Genomic DNA, 18071 nt, shown 5'->3' with positions numbered 1-18071 from the left:
TTGTGTTTTTACTAATATTGTTATTAGAATTTATACATATGTGCATTAACAAATATGATTGCCGTATACATGTATATTCAATATAAATATTAATAATGTTATGTACATCTACATATGTTTATAATTAAAAAATGAATAATGTATAATAAATAAATCAATTTAAATAAAATTATGTAAGGAACACTATCACTTGATTTTTACAAAAAGAAGATAAATTCTATCAAAACCTTATAAAAGTAAAAAAAAAACGTTAAGTACATATACATTCATAAATCAGTCGAAAGATCAATAAAATCAATCAAATATATTTAAATACGTCATATATAATTATATCTAAATTATTTCTTCATAAGATAATATTAATGTGAGTTTTTAATTGCAATCAATCCAATTAAATCGCTACATTCAATTTTGAAATATCAAGATTTCTTTCTCGTAAAAGTTCAATAACATTATTTTCTTCAGATCAGATTCATATGTAATATACACACATGTAAATCCAGTTTGCCATTCAAGAGGCTTTACAATGTGCCTACATACAATTTCATTTTACTAAAACAAAATTATTATGTATAATGTAAATAATGAATTTACGAGAAAGAAATCTTGATATCTCAAAATTGAGTGTACCGATTTAATTGGATTGGTTGCAATTGAAAACTCACATTAATATTATTTCAGGAAAACATAATTTAGATATAATTATATATGACGTTATATATAATTATATGTAATTATATATGATTTATATATACCAGCATATATAATTATATATAAATTATTTATGGGCACTATATATAATTTATATATAATTTATATATATTTATATATATTTTTATATATGGACTCCATTGTTCTTGCCGGCTTATATCTGAAGAAATGCAAATGCTTTATATGATTATATATAATAATATCAGGTCATATCTGATTGTACCTATTGAAGTTGAGTAATCATATATAGATATATATATATAATCCTATAAAGTCATATATAGTTTCATATATGAAAGAATAAGAACAACTGAGTCTATATATGAATCTTTCCGAGAAAAAATAATTATATATAATTATATCTAAATTATTTTTTCATGAGATAATATTAATGTGAGTTTTCAATTGCAACCAATCCAAATAAATTGGTACACTCAATTTTGAGATATCAAGATTTCTTTCTCGTAAAAGTTCAATAACATTATTTTCTTCAGATCTTCAAATGACATTATATACAATCATATAAAAAAATGGCATTACACAATCGTATACGATTGTATGTAACCATATATAAACATATATAACCACATAGCCATATATAATTATATACAACCACATATAATTATATATAATCATATATGATTATATATAATTAACATTATATACAATCAGATTGTATGTAACCATATACAGATATATAAATATTTATATATAAATAACCATATATAGATATTTCTAATGAGTAAATCATAAAAATAGTGGCAGTCCTCTTCCACATCAGACAGGAACAAGAAGCTAATTTTTGCTTGCCTTAACCACGCTACGAGTGATCTTTATGTAGCCGATCGACTGCACTTTGCTCCTGAGAGAGTACGCCGCCTATCGACGGCGCCGCGCTCTAACTAGCGGGCAAGTCTGCATATCTAATTGTATATGGCGCCATATATAATGCTATATATAATTATATATAGGATGCTCACATAGCATTATATCTGGCGTCACATACAATTATATAAAATTAGATATGGTGCTATATCTGATTATATATGGACCCAGATTAGCCACATTAATATATATGGCTATATATGACTATATAGTTGTATATAATGCTATATATAATTATATACAAAATGCACTACTAACACAGCATTATATATGGCGCCACATACAATTATATACAATTAGATATGGTATTCAGTTAAACGTACCTGCAATTAAAAATATACATTTTACATAACGATATATTAATTTTTTAATTAATACAAATAAAAAAAGAATTATAATTATATTTAATGTATTGGCAAAAAAGATAATTAAGATAATTAAAAATTACTTGATAAATATGTGTTACTGTCGTGGGGTTCAACGTCTCTTCTCTATCCTTCTAACAGCGATGGAGTAACAATATAGTACTGGCACCCGTAATAGTTCTAGAGTTCCTGATAGATTTCAGCAATAGTTCTGTACATTAAATATATTTAAACAGTTTTTTAATTTGGCTGTTGGCATTGCACTACAAGAGTAAGGTACCACTTTTTGGCGAGTTTCAACTAACTTTATGGCATTTTCTAACAGTACCGCAATAGTTTCAAAGCTTTTTATATGTTTCGTCGACAGTTCCGGTCTTTAAGCATTTTTAAACAATTTTTTTATTAGACGGCTGGCACCGCACTACAAGAGTAAACTACCATTTTATAGCGAGTTCCAGACGAGTACATAGCATTTTTCAATAATTCTGTAATAGTTCCGAAGCTATTTGCAAGTTTCGTCGACATATCAGGTTTTTAAGCATTTTTAAGCAATTTTTTTATTAGACGGCTGGCACCGCACTACAAGAGTAAACTACAATTTTATAGCGAGTTTCAGACAACCACACAGCATTCTCCAATATATTTCTGCAATAGTTTCAAAGCTTTTTGTAGGTTTTATCGACAGTTCGTTTGACAAACAATGGTATTTATAAGTAACCTCTTTTTAAACCTCTAAGGATAAGTATTTATACATGTCATGAATTACTGGTTAACAATAGAGCGACATTGTAAGTTGATTTACAAATAAAATATTATATTAAAATTAAATATATTTGACAAATAATATTGTAATTATGTTGGTAATTTAACTTAAACAAATCATATGACTTTTTAATTTAATATAAAAAAGTTTCTCAAAATTAACTTTTACTTTAACTAGAAACAAATTAATCTTAACGTAAATTTAATAGAATTAGTATTTATTTACGTAACTTTTAACATAATAAAATTCATTTTATAATCAATTAAATTTCATTAACTTAGTTAAAAATTAGATTAACTAACCCAACTCTAAAATTTAAAAATGTCAATTACATTACTAACACATATTCATATCTGATAGTGCGAGACAGGATCAAATAAAAAATTGTTTAAAAATGTTTAAAGACCGGAACTGTCGACAAAATCTACAAAAAGCTTTAGAACTATTGCAGAACTATTGAAAAATGCTATGTACTCGTCTGGAATTTGCTATAAAATAGTAGTTTACTCTTGTAGTGCGGTGCCAACCGTCTAATAAAAAAAATGTTTAAACATGCTTAAAGACCGGAATTGTCGACGAAACCTGCAAAAAGCTTTGGAACTATTGCTGAACTATTGAAAAATGCTATGTAATCGTCTGGAACTCGCTATAAAATGGTAGTTTACTTTTTTAGTGCGGTGCCAGCCGTATAATTAAAAAATTGTTTAAATATATTTAATGTAGAATACAGAACTATTGTTAAAATCTATCAAAAACTCTAGAACTATTACGGGTGCAAGTATAACTGCTGTTAAAACGTTCAATTTTTATTAATGAGGTTACATAGCATTTTTCAATAGTTCTGCAATAGTTTCAAAGCTTTTTGCAGGTTTCGTCGACAGTTCCGGTCTTTAAGCATTTTTAAGCAATTTCTTTATTAGACGGCTGGCACCGCACTACAAGAGTAAACTACCATTTTATAGCGAGTTCCAGACGAGTACATAACATATTTTAATAGTTCTGCAATAGTTCCAAAGCTTTTTGCAGGTTTCGTCGACAGTTCCGGTCTTTAAGTATTTTTAAACAATTTTTTAGTAGACCGCTGGCACCGTACTACAAGAGTAAACTACCATTTTATAGCGAATTCCAGAAGAGTACATAGCATATTTTAATAGTTCTGCAATAGTGTTAAAGTTTTTTGTAGGTTTCGTCGACAGTTTCAGTCTTTAAGCATTTTAAAAAAATTTTTTTATTAGACGGCTGGCACCGCACTACAAGAGTAACCTACAATTTTATAGCGAGTTTCAGACGAGTACTTAGCATTTCTCAATAGTTCTGCAATAGTTCCAAAGCTTTTGGCAGGTTTCGTCGACAGTTCCGGTCTTTAAGTATTTTTTAAACAATTTTTTAGTAGACCTCTGGCACCGCACTACAAGAGTAAACTACCATTTTATAGCGAGTTCCAGACAAGTACATAGCATTTTTCAATAGTTCTGCAATAGTTTCAAAGCTTTTTGCAGGTTTCGTCGACAGTTCCGGTCTTTAAGCATTTTTTAAGCAATTTCTTTATTAGACGGCTGGCACCGCACTACAAGAGTAAACTACCATTTTATAGCAAGTTCCAGACGAGTACATAACATATTTTAATAGTTCTGCAATAGTTCCAAAGCTTTTTGCAGGTTTCGTCGACAGTTCCGGTCTTTAAGTATTTTTAAACAATTTTTTAGTAGACCGCTGGCACCGTACTACAAGAGTAAACTACCATTTTATAGCGAATTCCAGAAGAGTACATAGCATATTTTAATAGTTCTGCAATAGTGTTAAAGTTTTTTGTAGGTTTCGTCGACAGTTTCAGTCTTTAAGCATTTTTAAAAAATTTTTTTATTAGACGGCTGGCACCGCACTACAAGAGTAACCTACAATTTTATAGCGAGTTTCAGACGAGTACTTAGCATTTCTCAATAGTTCTGCAATAGTTCCAAAGCTTTTGGCAGGTTTCGTCGACAGTTCCGGTCTTTAAGTATTTTTAAACAATTTTTTAGTAGACCTCTGGCACCGCACTACAAGAGTAAACTACCATTTTATAGCGAGTTCCAGACGAGTACATAGCATATTTTAATAGTTCTGCAATAGTTCCAAAGCTTTTTGCAGGTTTCGTCGACAGTTCCGGTCTTTAAGTATTTAAAAAAAATTTTTTATTAGACGGCTGGCACCGCACTACAAAAGTAAACTACAATTTTATAGCGAGTTTCAGACGAGTACATAGCATTTCTCAATAGTTCTGCAATAGTTCCAAAGCTTTTTGCAGGTTTCGTCGACAGTTCCGGTCTTTAAGTATTTTTAGGTAATTTGTTTATTAGACGGCTGGCACCGCACTACAGGAGTAAACTACCATTTTATAGTGAGTTCCAGACGAGTACATAACATTTTTCAATAGTTCTGCAATAGTGACAAAGCTTTTTGTAGGTTTCGTCGACATTTTCGATCTTTAAGTATTTTTAAACAATTTTTTTTATTAGACTGCTGGCACTCCACTACAAGAGTAAACTACCATTTTATAGCAAGTTCCAGACGAGTACATAGCATTTTTTAATAGTTTTGCAATAGTTCCAAATCTTTATGCAGGTTTTGTCGACAGTTCCGGTTTTTTAGCATTTTTAAACAATTTTTTTATTAGACGGCTAACACCGCACTACAAGAGTAAATTACCATTTTATAGCGAGATCCAGACGAATACATAACATATTTTAATAGTTCTGCAATAGTGACAAAGCTTTCTGTAGGTTTCGTCGACAGTTCCGGTCTTTGAGCATTTTTAAGAATTTTTTAATTAGACGGCTGGCACCGCACTACAAGAGTAAACTACCATTTTATAGCGAGTTCCATACGAATACATAAAATATTTAAAAAAATAAAATTTAAAAAAATGAGGTGCTAACTTCCAGTGGCACCTCATTAATGAAAATTGAACATTTTAACAGCAGTTCTACTTGCACCCGTAATAGTTCTAAGTTTCCTGATAGATTTTAGCAATAGTTCTGTACATTAAATATATTTAAACAGTTTTTTAATTTGGCTGTTGGCATTGCACCACAAGAGTAAAGTACCACTGTTTGGCGAGTTTCAGTCAACTTTATGACATTTTCTAAAAGTTCTGCAATAATGTCAAAGCTTTTGTAGATTTCGTCGACAGTTCCGGTCTTTAAGCATTTTTAAGCAATTTTTTTATTAGACGGCTGGCACCGCACTACAAGAGTAAACTACCATTTTATAGCGAGTGCCAGACGAGTACATAGCATATTTTAATAGTTCTGCAATAGTTTCAAAGCTTTTTGCAGGTTTTGTCGACCAGTTCCGGTTTTTAAGCATTTTTTAAACAATTTTTTTATTAGACGGCTAACACCGCACTACAAGAGTAAAATTACCATTTTATAGCGAGATCCAGACGAATACATAACATATTTTAATAGTTCTGCAATAGTGACAAAGCTTTCTGTAGGTTTCGTCGACAGTTCCGGTCTTTGAGCATTTTTAAGAATTTTTTAATTAGACGGCTGGCACCGCACTACAAGAGTAAACTACCATTTTATAGCGAATTTCAGAAGAGTACATAGCATGTTTTAATAGTTCTGCAATAGGTCCAAAGCTTTTTGCAGATTTCGTCGACAGTTCCGGTTTTTTAAGCATTTTTAAACAATTTTTTTATTAGACGGCTAACACCGCACTACAAGAGTAAATTACCATTTTATAGCGAGATCCAGACGAATACATAACATATTTTAATAGTTCTGCAATAGTGACAAAGCTTTCTGTAGGTTTCGTCGACAGTTCCGGTCTTTGAGCAATTTTAAGAATTTTTTTAATTAGACGGCTGGCACCGCACTACAAGAATAAATTACAATTTTATAGCGAGTTCCAGACAAGTACATATTTTAATAGTTCTGCAATAGTGACAAAGTTTTTTGTAGGTTTTGTCGACAGTTTCGGTCTTTAAGCATTTTTAAAGAATTTTTTTATTAGACGGCTGGCACCGCACTACAAGAGTAAACTACAATTTTATAGCGAGTTCCAGACAAGTACATAGCATTTTTCAATAGTTCTGCAATAGTTTCAAAGTTTTTTTGTAGGTTTCGTCGACAGTTTCAGTCTTTAAGCATTTTAAAAAAATTTTTTATTAGACGGCTGGCACCGCACTACAAGAGTAACCTACAATTTTATAGCGAGTTTCAGACGAGTACTTAGCATTTCTCAATAGTTCTGCAATAGTTCCAAAGCTTTTGGCAGGTTTCGTCGACAGTTCCGGTCTTTAAGTATTTTTAAACAATTTTTTAGTAGACCTCTGGCACCGCACTACAAGAGTAAACTACCATTTTATAGCGAGTTCCAGACAAGTACATAGCATTTTTCAATAGTTCTGCAATAGTTTCAAAGCTTTTTGCAGGGTTTCGTCGACAGTTCCGGTCTTTAAGCATTTTTAAGCAATTTCTTTATTAGACGGCTGGCACCGCACTACAAGAGTAAACTACCATTTTATAGCAAGTTCCAGACGAGTACATAACATATTTTAATAGTTCTGCAATAGTTCCAAAGCTTTTTGCAGGTTTCGTCGACAGTTCCGGTCTTTAAGTATTTTTAAACAATTTTTTAGTAGACCGCTGGCACCGTACTACAAGAGTAAACTACCATTTTTATAGCGAATTCCAGAAGAGTACATAGCATATTTTAATAGTTCTGCAATAGTGTTAAAGTTTTTTGTAGGTTTCGTCGACAGTTTCAGTCTTTAAGCATTTTTAAAAAATTTTTTTATTAGACGGCTGGCACCGCACTACAAGAGTAACCTACAATTTTATAGCGAGTTTCAGACGAGTACTTAGCATTTCTCAATAGTTCTGCAATAGTTCCAAAGCTTTTGGCAGGTTTCGTCGACAGTTCCGGTCTTTAAGTATTTTTAAACAATTTTTTAGTAGACCTCTGGCACCGCACTACAAGAGTAAACTACCATTTTATAGCGAGTTCCAGACGAGTACATAGCATATTTTAATAGTTCTGCAATAGTTCCAAAGCTTTTTGCAGGTTTCGTCGACAGTTCCGGTCTTTAAGCATTTTTAAGCAATTTCTTTATTAGACGGCTGGCACCGCACTACAGGAGTAAACTACCATTTTATAGTGAGTTCCAGACGAGTACATAACATTTTTCAATAGTTCTGCAATAGTGACAAAGCTTTTTGTAGGTTTCGTCGACATTTTCGATCTTTAAGTATTTTTAAACAATTTTTTTTATTAGACTGCTGGCACTCCACTACAAGAGTAAACTACCATTTTATAGCAAGTTCCAGACGAGTACATAGCATTTTTTAATAGTTTTGCAATAGTTCCAAATCTTTATGCAGGTTTTGTCGACAGTTCCGGTTTTTAGCATTTTTTAGGCGATTTGTTTATTAGACGGCTGGCACCGCACTACAAGAGTAAACTACAATTTTATAGCGAGTTCCAGACAACCACACAGCATTCTCCAATATATTTCTGCAATAGTTTCAAAGCTTTTTGTAGGTTTTATCGACAGTTCGTTTGACAAACAATGGTATTTATAAGTAACCTCTTTCTAAACCTCTAAGGATAAGTATTTATACATGTCATGAATTACTGGTTAACAATAGAGCGACATTGTAAGTTGATTTACAAATAAAATATTATATTAAAATTAAATATATTTGACAAATAATATTGTAATTATGTTGGTAATTTAACTTAAACAAATCATATGACTTTTTAATTTAATATAAAAAAGTTTCTCAAAATTAACTTTTACTTAAACTAGAAACAAATTAATCTTAACGTAAATTTAATAGAATTAGTATTTATTTACGTAACTTTTAACATAATAGAATTCATTTCATAATCAATTAAATTTCATTAACTTAGTTAAAAATTAGATTAACTAACCCAACTCTAAAATTTAAAAAATGTCAATTACATTACTAACACATACCTATCAGATACCATAAAATTGGCTGAAGTTTAAATACCATAGCGTAGTATTCATATCTGATAGTGCAAGACAGGATCAAATAAAAAATTGTTTAAAAATGTTTAAAGACCGGAACTGTCGACAAAATCTACAAAAAGCTTTAGAACTATTGCAGAACTATTGAAAAATGCTATGTACTCGTCTGGAATTTGCTATAAAATAGTAGTTTACTCTTGTAGTGCGGTGCCAACCGTCTAATAAAAAAATTGTTTAAACATGCTTAAAGACCGGAATTGTCGACGAAACCTGCAAAAAGCTTTGGAAACTATTGCTGAACTATTGAAAAATGCTATGTAATCGTCTGGAACTCGCTATAAAATGGTAGTTTACTTTTTTAGTGCGGTGCCAGCCGTATAATTAAAAATTGTTTAAATATATTTAATGTAGAATACAGAACTATTGTTAAAATCTATCAAAAACTCTAGAACTATTACGGGTTGCAAGTATACTGCTGTTAAAACGTTCAATTTTTATTAATGAGGTGCCAGGGGAAAATAGCACCTCATATTTTCAAATATCAATTTTTTTTAAATAAATCAACGGAACTATTCTGAAACTTATCAGGAATCTATGAAAAAACTTTATGTATATACATAACTTAGTTAGAAAAATAACCCATCAAATTGATATCAAATTAAGGGAGAATTGATATAAATTGCATTGATCAAATCAAATTGATGTCGATTTGATGGTTATTTCTCACTGGAAGGGTTAGAAAGATAAACAGAGACGAACAAAAACAAGGAAGATATGAAAAAATAATATGGGCAAAATATAATAGAGTGTACAAAGAAATAAAAATAGATGAGAAGCTTTTGTATTATTTTAGTGGGGTAAATAAGAGTAGGGAGTTAGTCTATGATAGCGAGATTTAAGTGCGGAGGAACGAGGCATTAGGGAATAGATATTGGAAAAAGGAAAAAGTGTAGGCTATACAATTTAAAAGTAGAGACTTTAGAACCAATATTAGAAGAATTTACAGAATTGCGAAGACAAAATTTCTCTGTTAGGAAAATGTTATCAGAGGTAGATATAGGTACAAAATGGATGAAAAATGTATTAAAGACGAGAAATGACAAAGAAAAGCGTAAATAGTCATTAAGAGTCCTATGTTATTATGTAATTAAGCTATGTAACCTTTTTTCAAAGGCCGAAATGTTTAAGAAATAACGAGTTGTATATATGTTATATGCAATAGTAATTTTATGCAGGGTGTAATAACAAATAAAAAAATAACAGTTGGCGCGCGCGAAGCGCGTGCATGTTCTAGTCCTTTCTAAAAAAGGGCATGGCATCGATACTTGCATCTCTCGAAGTATTGTTGTCGCTTTTCCGCGATGCCGATTGGTACTCTCATTGCGCTTACTTCGTGTTGCGAGAGTAATAATTGCGATTTGAATTTTGACAGCTGTCAAATTTGTATAAACTTTCTAAAAAAGGGCATGGCATCGATACTTGCATCTCTCGAAGTATTGTTTGTCGCTTTTCCGCGATGCCGATTGGTACTCTCATTGCGCTTACTTCGTGTTGCGAGAGTAATAATTGCGATTGAATTTTGACAGCTGTCAAATTTGTATAAATGGTTATCTATACCGGAAGAGACGGGGAGAGACCGGAAGAGACGGGGTGAGACGGGGGAAAAACCGGGAGAGACGGGAAGGGATCGGGAGAGATCGGAGAGACGGGGAGGGACCGGGAGAGATAGGGAGAGATGGGAAAGACCGGGAGAGACGGGGTAGAGATAGAGAGAGACGGGGAGAGACGAGGAGAAACCGGGAGAGACCGGGAGAGACGAGTAGAGACGGGGGAGAGACCAGGAGAGACGGGAGAGACCGAGAGAGACGGGGAGAGACCGGGAGTGACGGGGAGAGATCGGGAGAGACGGGGAGGGACCGGGAGAGACGGGGAGGGATCGGGAGAGACGGGAGAGATTGGGAGGGACCGGGAGAGAGAGAGGGGGGGAGGAGAAGTGCGTGCATCCGTGCGTGTGTACACTGTGGAGTATTTTACTCAAACGAAAGATTTTCGAAAGTTAGTTTTCTCTATTGATTATTTTTTATTTGGTTATTTTTAAATTTATTAATTTCTATATGTGCACGCGTACGTGTGCATGCATATGTCACAATATTATTTTATAACTAGCAATAATAGTTAATTAATTAATGTATATAAAGTTCCAAAAATGTTGATCTTATTTTATATAGAAAGATACATGTAATGTCAAAGTATTAATAATTTATTAACAATTGTAACTTTTTTTTGTTACATTGTGAAGTATCTTACTCGAACAAAAGATTTTCGAAAATTAGTTTTCTGTATTGATTTTTGCAAAAGATGTTGATCTCATTTATATGGAAAGGTACATATATAATGTCAAAGTATTTAATAATTTATTAACAATTGTAATTTTGTTTTAATGCCTGTGTTATATTTAATAAAAAGTTTCTTAATTGCAGTGTAATTATTTAGCATATTAATACTGGAATTATTTGATTTTAAGAATTGATACAATTCCTCTTGTGTAAAGTCGACTTCCGTTTGTTGATTAAAAATTTTAGCGCATATTCTAAAAAAAGTAACTATTAAAGTAACTATCAAAATAGTTATTAGTTACCAAAAAATGTAACTGCGTTGAGTTACAATTACAGATGGAGAAAAGTAACGAAGTTAAGTTATTAGTTACCAAAAAAGTAACTGTAACTGTAACTTTGTTACAAGTAACTCGTTAGTTCCCAACCTCGTTTATATGCTATTTAAAGCCTCCTGTTTCCTATATCAGACTATACATTGTAGATTGAAGATTAGAATTAATCAATCAAAACAAAAATTGAAATTATTGGATTATAAATCAATGAAATTCTAATTTTTATTTCGCAATTCTCAATTTTCAATGCCTAGTATATAGGTTTAAGGATAACCAAAAATATAAAATAAATATGATTGATGATTATTATAATTTTTGCATACATTGGATGATATTTTTTATTGTAGCAACGATCATCTGTCGCAAGTACTGGAAGTCAACAAACATCAGGTGCATATGCAGATGGTGTACGCATGGAAGAAATAGTAGAAGGCTCAGTAGGTGCTCTTCACATCCTCGCAAGAGAGTCCCATAATAGGGCAATAATTCGATCACAGAATGTTATTCCAATTTTTGTACAAGTATGTATTATAATTTTTACGAAAGTGTTTATAAACTTTTTCTAAATTTCTTAAATTATCTTATATTAAATCAATTTAAGAAAATAGTCAAATTTTATATTGTATGTTTATATTTATTTTATTTAATGATTAATTAATAATGATTTTGTTTTTTTCCATTTGCAGCTACTATTTAACGAAATTGAAAACATTCAGCGTGTGGCAGCTGGTGTGCTTTGTGAACTAGCAGCTGACAAAGAAGGAGCTGAAATAATAGAACAGGAGGGCGCTACCGCTCCTTTAACGGAACTGCTACACTCTCGAAATGAAGGTGTTGCCACATATGCAGCAGCGGTGTTATTCCGCATGAGCGAGGATAAGCCCCAAGAGTACAAAAAAGACTGTCCATGGAACTAACAAATTCCTTATTCCGTGAGGATACAAACTTATGGAACAACGCCGATTTCAGCATGGCCCCAGATCTTCAGGTATTGTAGAGAATAAACACCTTGCGTGCACGTCATTTTATGTCGTGCCGTGGCGAAATAGATTTACTAGCAAACACTATGTAACATAGCAAGTTTCAGTTTTATGTCGTAGCTTTGCTTTATTATAATTGACTTTTTCCAAGTATTTGCCAGGAGTCAGGTTTGTAATGTAATGTGACATAAATGGAAATTGTAGGTTAGAAGTTTTTTTAAAACATTCCTAGGGTTACATTGTGTTCGGTAAATTATGCCACGTTATGATAATAGCTCTTATTGATTATAGAGACACTCCCCCTCTCTAATTATAAAAGACCAGGTATTTATACGTTACAAATACGTTTCCCTATGTAAAATTAATTTTAGACAGCTGTTTATAAGCTATGTACAACGTTTATCTCTTATTCCAATTATTGCACTACTAAGTCAACCACAATACTCATTTGCGTGCTATATAACGTTTAGTTTTTATCATTCATCACACACAGTTTTTACGCTTTAGACTTTTATTATTATTATTTTTGCGGAAATGGCGGGTATATAATGTAAAAACTAATTTCATACAATATTACATTGCTTAACAAGTTATAAGCGAGCAGTTTTGAAATGTTTGCTTCTCTCACGCAAAATTTTAATATATTTATAATTCATTTGTAAACTAAATTTTAAATTTTATGTGCTTAAGCTTTATAACATACAATTTAATGTTTGAAGTTCAATTTCCGTGACATATTTACATCAATACTTAAAAACATTGAGAGATTAAAAAAGACGGTCGTACACCTAAAGGAGCAATAAATCGCGAAGTTACGAGTTAGTTACGATTTTACAAGGAGAGATCCAGATATGTTCTTTCACGGAGAGATTTTGAAAAGTTCGATATCGTAAAAGTAATATGTTACATTCAGGTTAGGTTAGGTTCAACGGTATTCAGGTGTCAACGGATCAAAGAATTAAAGTTACAAGATTTTTAAGTTTGAAATAACTGCATGCATAACACATATCACAGTGAATGATCAAAATTTTACAGAATCAATTTAGCAGTAACCTAAATGTTAATTCTCTTAAAAATTCGCAAATTTATTAAATACTATTATATGTATATTTAAGAAATAATTTAGTGTGTTTCATCTTTTCATATTAATTTAATTTAATTTTTTAAAAATAAATTATAGGTATAAATTTTTAAAAATTTGTGTTTTGTAGAGTTATAAAACAAATTAAAAACACCAGATTAAAAAATATTGAAGAAAAAAAGATATATTATTAGTCTTGAACAATAAAGAAGAAAAAATTTTTGTAACTTCAATCTTGGATATTGGCATTTGAATGTCACATATTATTTTTACAATATGAAATATATCTTAATATTGAATTTTCCAAAATTTGTGAGGTACATATCTAAATCTTTCCTTATTAGTTTAATTGCCTAATTAATAGTTTGCAAGATTACAATATGCATGGGAATGCGTTTTGCCCCTTCTGATGTTTACTTCGAAAATTGTGTCTCTTTATTTTTATTATTTTATTATTCATGTTATTATATACTCATGCAATCCCTCATTGGTCGTTTTTATCATACAAAACTTATCAAGTATAGCGCGAATCTTGCCATATTTTGAGGTGTCATGACACGCCCGCCCTTAGAAGATATGCTTTGTGTTGACCTCAGCTACCTAATCTTCAGGACATGCTTGGCCCTGAGCAAGGTTATGATGGTATGTATGGCCAAGGACCTCCTAGTGTACACAGCAGCCATGGCGGTCGGGGTTATCAACCACAAGGTAACTTATATTTTAGCCATTTTATTCATTGAATGCTGCTTCTGAACAATCGACTACTCAATCGAGGGTAGACGGAGCTATAAATGGTCATAGAATACGAATCTCATTCTGTATAAAATGTGTTTTTTGTATATAATCGTCATGACAAATTGCATATGGCGTATAATGACTATGATGGGATGATTGTATACGCGATAATGCAACCTCACAAGTCAATTCTGTCTTGCATTGTAAATACGAGGAAATTTAATGAATTTACCACTCTCTTTGACATTACCTCTAATATGAAATAATGCATTTAATCGTATATTATTTTAACAGCAGCTTAACCCATGGACTTAAATTAAAATACAGGCTATCGACAGTTTCTCGCAGTAACATAGGTGACATTTGGTCTTTATGTATTTTTCTGGTTTTCATTATCTGATTGTTTGATGTATTTGATCTAATTGATTGTCAGTTTTTTTGCATGTTCCATGTTATATATAGAAATTTTAAGATTTATCAACACGTTTGTTACTGTTGCACAAGCTTGTTACACAAAATAATCTAATAATTTTATTTTCACAATAATAAATATGAGAATTTCTAAAAACGTGCATAAACTGAGAAAAACGCAACTATTTCTTAATATTTTTTTCTTGGCAAACATATTTTCGTATTTTCTAATTGCACTTATCAGTTCTGTAAATAATATGACACAATTAGTAAAAAACATTTTAATTATATAAATAGGAAATATTTTGTAACTTTTAGTGAAATTCAAAAGATATTAACAAACTTCAAAGGCATTTACGAACTATTTAATTTCATTAATATTACATCTCAAATTATCTCATTTTGTAATTACAAACACATCACTTAATGTATACGTAAAAAATACTGTAATTTCAAGCTATTTTACCTATGCATGTTAGCATTGTTTTGTATGCAAATACTTTTACTATGCAAATACTACTATTATTTATTTTTGCTATATATGATACGCGCTTTATGATGAAGGAGTCGTATAGGAGGATGATGTTTGTAAGTAACTAAATAAAAAATTTCTTACAGTTTTATTCTCCAAAGGGGAGTATTGTGTATATATATATATATATATATATATATATATATATATATATATATATTCATTATCAATTTTTTTAAAACGTAATTGTAAATGTTAGTAATGTTTAACACTTTTTTTCTGTGTCTTATCACAGAGTGGCATGTGACACCAAGCTTCAATATTATATGGTTATTATGGTTATCGCTTATTTCGTCCATAAGAATTAAAATTAAAAAAGTTTAATTTTTCTTAGTTTATATATTTTTTATCTTGCAACTTGACAAAGATTTCTGATAAATAATGTATTATAAATTAATAAATAAATGTGTTAAATAAAATTTTAAAATACAATTGTAATTATAAAATAATTATAGGAAAGGTTGGGACTAATTGATCAACTTTTTAATTTAAAATTTTTGCAGATAAAACAGATTTTATCACTTTCAGATTTTATCATTTTCTCGAAAAAGCCAAGAGTTATATCTGTTGCTAGATACATTGGGTTAACTAATCATATTTAATAACAAGATAGGTTTATTTAATACTTTACTAATTTATTTTTTAAACAAATTGTGATATGCAAAATAATAGAGAATAATAGAGAAATAAGACAGATAAACGAAAATGAATTGCGAGAATATATTGAATAAGTTCTATACTTATTATCTAAATAAATATTAAATACTCAGATAACTTCATAGTAATTTAAAATCAAAAAATGTAAGACAAAAAAATTTACTGTGCTTATATGATTTTTCGATGATCATAGTTCTCGAAGAATGTGCACCTGTGTGTCGAAATATGTTGGGCAACAGAGCGGTAGTGTTGTACTTATCTCTATTATTTTCTTTTTAATATAAATTCTTGTCTACTTTTCTCTATAGTTAATTAGACCCAAGTTTCTCCTATACATTGATCAAATAATAAAAGAGATGTAATCACTTTGAAGCACATAGCGAACTCCTTATTTCATAAAATTAAAAGACTGCCAAAGTTAACTTCGCAAGTTATGCTTCATTAATTAATGAAATTTCTGCACTTTGTGTGCAGTGTGTAACGTTTATCGATGTAATTACACACACGTGAGCGATGGACTTCGTATAAGATTGTTTTTCCTTGCAACAGGTTATGACCAGATACCAGTAGATTCGATGCAAGGGTTAGAGATAGGTGGTGGATCGACGTATGGCGCAATGGACACTATGGATGTGGCTCACGATGGTGATTTGAGTTTTGATCACTTGGAAGAGCTTCCTGCACCGCCACAAGATAACAACCAGGTCGCGGCCTGGTATGACACTGATCTCTGAATCCGTGCCATTATCGATCTCGAGACAGCAAAAGAACTTAAAAAGCAGGAGCATTATTTTAAAGTATTAAACATACTTTCATAGTAGAGTTTTGATCCGAGCGCTACAGTTGAATGTCCGCATTCTAGACTCGTCCGGACCAAACCATTTATCCCATTTATCTTCAACTTCCTTTTCTTATTTTTCATTTTTATATTAATTTTTACTTTATTTTATATATGATGACGTGTATAAATACACACAAAATAAAAATGTTCCTGCTATCTCTCTCTTCATCTTTCTCTTTCTTTCTGACTTTTTAGTAATTTAAATTTTTTAAATTGATTATGACAAAAAATGGCATTAATGCCGAACGTTGATTGTTGTTGGGTGGATGACGTGCCAAGTAACTATCTAGTGCTTGGTGTCCCGGACGTTCGACTGTATTTGAATAGTGTACCTTAAGATACACTAGATGATTAAGTTACATTAGTACATTAAGATGTTAAAAAAAAGAGAAGATATACGAACGTATCTTAATAATTAAATGAATGACACTCGCGAAATCGAAGTTTTATTGCATTTACAAGATCATCTCATCTTTGAAATCAAGTAATCAGACATGATAAAAGTGGAGCGAGCGTATCCAATCTTTCATTAGTAAAGGTCGGATAGAAAAAAAAATGGAAAACAATTGCCGTATCTCTTATTTACGTAATTGTCTCTCCTCTTTTTTGCGGCAACTGTCTTCCATCACCTTTTACGTGTTACGTGATCTTCAAATCCCGTATTACGCTCGATTTATTTTTTTCTATGTTTACGAAAATAATACTGATTAGTGATTATCGTGTCCCGACCTTCTTTCGGTCCGCGAGAAGTCGCCTTCGAATATAAAAGATCGGTTAATCACGCTATAGTTAACATCTTCCTATAGTTCACGTTCGTTTTATCAAACGGAAAGTGCAACATTCGCTAATCCATATCGACCCAAGAAAATGTATCGCCTGTATGTAATCGCCTAATATGATCATTCACTCGAGCATATAAACATTATATCGATGTATTAGAATTAAGGAAGACACATGTAATTCGTACACACATGTATATGTATCTTTTAATTGTCTATACAAATAAACCGAACAATTAAGCGACCAATATTTTTATAGTAGGTTTACCACCAATTGCACCAGTTAACAATAGAGATCGCTATCATCTTCGGTAGATGTTGGTTACAGTATAATTATATGAAATGCATGACAATTTTATATAATGTAAAGTTACGTATAATTATGCAATAATTATATAACTTTGTGTTACAAAATTTCTTATAGTTTGTCAAGTAATCTAAATGAATTTTAAATTTTATATTTTTTAAACACAAGAAGTATTCACACTTTAAGGAAGTATTGAAACTACTTATAAATGAATGTTTCGCAAATTATAAGATACGGTCATCAACCGTATGTGGACATTAAAGATCGTCCACTTTGATATTAATATGCTATAGGAGAATAATTTCAGCGAGACTTTCACTTGCCAGTCTTGGCGAGAGCGTACGCTGTGGTAAGACGTTACACGACGTCGACA

The 18071-nt window shown here is 31.2% G+C and overlaps 1 pseudogene; it reads left to right on the top strand.

The window, feature by feature from the left end:
* The first annotated feature begins 11724 nt into the window (after window positions 1–11724).
* Window positions 11725–17641, top strand: LOC118648831 (annotated as a pseudogene).
* Window positions 17642–18071: the final 430 nt, after the last annotated feature.

Source organism: Monomorium pharaonis, unplaced genomic scaffold (assembly GCF_013373865.1).
Source record: "Monomorium pharaonis isolate MP-MQ-018 unplaced genomic scaffold, ASM1337386v2 scaffold_82, whole genome shotgun sequence".
Classification (NCBI taxonomy): Eukaryota; Metazoa; Arthropoda; class Insecta; order Hymenoptera; family Formicidae; genus Monomorium; species Monomorium pharaonis.
This window is presented reverse-complemented; position numbering and strand designations above follow the sequence as displayed.